Below are 4,486 nucleotides of genomic sequence, written 5' to 3'. Positions count from 1 at the left end.
GTAATTCGGTCCAAATTGACATATGAAAATAACTGTTTTTCAACCTTCATCAACACCCCAAACTTAGAATTTTGCTTGTCCTCAAGCAAAACAAAACAAAACAGCACACAAAACAAATCTTGGCTTTATACTGTTTCATCCAATGCTTCAACAATCCCAAGGTACATGACAAAACTACTCAATTCAATATTCTCAGTGAAATCCAAAATAAGATGCATGCATGCTTTCAATTCAGAGATTGCACAACAGATGTTATACATTATGAATGACCAATCCACCAAGCAAAAATGCACTCATGAAAATCAACAGTTCATACCAAGCAAGTGTTTCACTCNATCACTCAAGTGTTTAAGGTGACACTCCACTCTTTGTTGTTCACAAGTTACATGAAACAAAATTGCCATTCATCTCAAACAATCAACATCTTTACATGCAAATGTCATCAAAAGGACTTTTCCAAGGCTTGTAATGAGGTTGGGTTAACAAGAAGAATTGGTTTTTCTAGAATGCAAAATCCTTGAGTCAAGAGAGCTATCAAAATATTCAACAATTAAGCACAACTCTCTCACCAATGTCTCTCATTCCCAACTTTTTTTCCCTTTTCTTTTCTTTTTCATTGAGCTCATCTTCATGCTTTTCTTCTTTTCTTTTCTTTTACTCATGATTTTTTTTTCTTTTCACAACATTTGAGCTCAATGTTTTTCACTTGCTTTTTCAATTTTCCCCCGTACAACCCCAAACTTGAACCTTTTCATCACATACAATTAAGCTCATCCCAACTCAAGGTAAAGAATTTCAAAACAAGGGTTCACATATTGTTTAAGGCTAAGGTTCAAAAACGGTAAAATATTTTCAAGAACTTTGGGTGAAAATTTGGCTAGAGANGGGTTTTCAAAAATGGCCTTGATCNTATGACATTCACATGCAATTCAATCGATCATCAAGATTAAGGCAATATCATCCCTATTTTCCTGTGAACACTGCATACAACAATAAAAACTATGGAGCTCAAAATCTCACACACCTTTCTCACACAAAATTCATTCATACACCCTGCCTAGCATCATGACCACAATCATAAATTCATCACACATCTATTTCCTGGATATCAACATGCATTACAACTCAATTCTCATCTACATCAAATAATCATCAAATAGATCCATCATGCACGTCAGTCAGTCAAACATTTTCAGAACAAGAATTAAAGCCAAAAGTACACACCAAAATTAAAATTCAACCTATTCTAGGAATTTAAAATGCAAAAGTGTAAGAAGAAATCTAGGTTGCCTCCTAGTAGCGCTTGTTTAACGTCACGAGCCTGACCCAAACCTGTTTGGCACTTGTCAGTAAGTGCACTTCCTTCCACCACCCATCAGTAGGTGTACCTTCCGGATATCCTTCAGTGGATACCAAAAATTTAGCATCCCTCAGTAGATGCTACCCAAAATTGTTCAGAAAATTCAAAAAGTACATGTTCCAACGAAAATAAAAATGCAAAACTGAAAATGAAAATTGTTCTTAAAAATACAAAAATTGATTTCCAGCAAGTTCAACTCTTCTTCTTCACGTTGGGATATTCATCGTCCCAACGGCACACTTTTCTTCGGTCAACCTTCTTGATCACTGTGGAATATGGTCTTTGAATTTCCACCATTCCTTTTTCCTTCAACCTCCTGTTGACAATCCGCTTCTTGTTTTTGAATCGCACTGAAAAGCCTCGCAGGAATGATGTCTCCTCTGAAGAGGTTGACTCCTTCTTGCACATTTTAATTTTATTCCTCCATCATGGATACGTATAACCATCTTGGAAGTTCGCATGAACGGTCTTCCTAAGATTAATGAATTTTTTCCTTCATTGGTCATATCCACAACTATAAAGTCAATAAATAATTCCAACTCATCAGTCCGCACGATTGCATTTTCCACCACTCCAACAGGTTTCTTCATAGACCCATCTGCCACTGTCAAAATCACTTTAGTAGGCTTTAATTTTACCCCTTTTATCTTCTTGAAATCACTAAGAGGCATCAAATTAATGCTTGACCCTGAATCAATCAAAGCCTCTCCTAAATCCACATCATTGATGACGCAAGGAAGGGTCAAAGCTCCTGAATCCTCTAGTTTCTGTGGATGGTTCTTCTTCCTGGGTTTTGCCAACTGCTCCTGATTTTCTTCATAGCCCAGATCAAGTAACTTTCCCAGATAGTACTTGATCTTCTCATCACATTCAAATTTTTGTGAAGATGTTCTAGGATTAATGGGTGCCTCATTGAGAATCTTGCGGAGTGATTCTTTAATATCTTCCTTCTCCTTTTCTCTTTCTGCTTTCTTCTCTTCGCCTCTCTTATGCTCAGTGTAAATCCTTTCCTCCTCTTCGTCCTCACTGCTTCCGATCTCAATTGTTTCCTCCTCTGGCTTCCTTTTTCCTCCTGTTGTAACAACTTTGCACTCATCTTTTGGGTTAACATCAGTATTAGCCCGAAATTGATGTTTCTCTGTGGTTTCAACCCTCTTAGACAGTTGTCCTATTTGTGTCTCTAGTGATCTAAAGCTGGCCTGATCACTCGCTTGTTGAGACTCATAGACTTTCAAAAATTTATCAAACCTGTCAGTTAATTCTTTGATTGTCTCAGTCAAGCTGCTTACCTGCTCCCATAAGGGAGAAGGTTGCTGCCGGAAGTTACTTACTTGTCCCGATGAATTGTTCTGGCTCTGCCCAATACTTGGATTATTTTTCCAACCTTGGCTCGAATTACCATGGTTGAAATTTCCTTGCTTGTACTGAAATTGGGCCCCCATATAATTCACATCCTATTGCATCTCCTCCATAAAAGCACATTGACCATTAATATGGTCACCACCGCATAAATCGCAAAGTTGTTGAGCCTGAGAAATATTTTTAAGTCCCCGAGGAAGTTCGGAGAGGACCTTTGTCAACTTGTCCAATTTCTTGCTGAGGAGGTGATTTTGTGCAACTGCAGCGTCTTCAGTAGGAAGATGCGATAGTCCTCCTTTTTGCGTGCCCCTCTCACTCTGCGACACTTCATTTAAAGCCATCTCTTCAATCAAGTTGTACGCCTCATCTTCTGTTTTTCTATTAATACTGCCTCCAACTGAGGCATCTAACATAATTTTGGAATGAGCGCGCAAACCTCCAAGGAACGCAAGCAAGTATGAAGTTTTATCGAACCCATGAACTGGGGTCGCCCTCAATAAACCTTTGAATCTATCCCATGCTTGCCTGAGAGTTTCCTCCATCCCTTGATTAATCTTTAGAAGTGGGAAGAATTTAGTAACAAATTGTTGGACCACTGCTTCTCAAGTCCTAAATGTTCCTTCTGGGAAAGAATTTAACCAGTCTTTTGCGTTTCCTCCAAGAGAGAAAGGAAACAAACTAAGTCTGACTCTGTTGTCCGTCACTCCAGTTATCTTTACCGTGTTGCAAATTTCACCAAAGATTGTCAAATGCTTGTAAGGATTTTCATTTGACAACCCACGAAATTTGTTGTTCTGGACTAACTAGATGAGCGCCGGACTCATTACCATGCTGGTTGTGTTGTCTGCTGGAACTGCAATGCTGTTGAAGTTCAAGGGGCCAACTGTATTAGCTGCGTCCCCTAAAGTGCGTCTAGGAGGAGGTTGGTTGGCCATCTCCTCAAGATCTGGTGCAAAAGTCTCAAGTGAAGACTGCGAAGTAGCTTCTGGAGAAAGAGATCTCTCACGTGAAGGACGTCTCTTTCTCCTCTCGTCTGGTAAACCTTCTAACAGAGGTTGCTGGTTTTTCCTGCTTCTAGTATGTATTGTTTCCTGCATACACAAGAAACACACCCTAAAAGCACTTTTATAGAAAAATAAAACAAAACGCAATTAAAGAAAAATAAAACAAAAATAGTTACAACCAAGTCAAATTCAATCAATTCACACTATTAGAAAAATAAACCTCGAGTCCCCGACAACGGCGCTAAAAACTTGTTGACGAATTGACAACTGTACCAAATCGTACAAGTAATATAAATGGTAAAACCAAGTATCGTTTTCCCAAGAGACTCGAAAGGCTTTCTCGTTCATGTGAATTAAAATAATAAGACTTGAAAATAAATATTAACAAATTGGATTTGAGAACAAAAATATTTAACATGCAAAATAAAGTTGATTCAATTGACAAAAGAAAATAATGGATGAATGGATGTTGTTGGGGGTTTACAATTTCATCTAATCTGCTCTCTCTTATCTACTCCTCTTGAATATTAGTTTGATTAATTAATTGTTATGCAACTTTCTTAGCCTACCCTTAACCCGATCCCTCGGCGAAAAGAGCCTAATATTAATTACTGGCTTGCTATCCCTAGCCTCCCCTAGCAATTAATACTGCATTATAAACGAAGGTTAAAAGCAATTGATCGTCCTACCCCTATCCCTAGGTGGTATTTCAAAATCAAGGAATTACTCACCAGTTCATGTCATTACTGTACGTCCCCATATC

The sequence above is a fragment of the Vigna radiata genome, chromosome 9, assembly GCF_000741045.1.
Source record: "Vigna radiata var. radiata cultivar VC1973A chromosome 9, Vradiata_ver6, whole genome shotgun sequence".
Classification (NCBI taxonomy): domain Eukaryota; kingdom Viridiplantae; phylum Streptophyta; class Magnoliopsida; order Fabales; family Fabaceae; genus Vigna; species Vigna radiata.
This window is presented reverse-complemented; position numbering follows the sequence as displayed.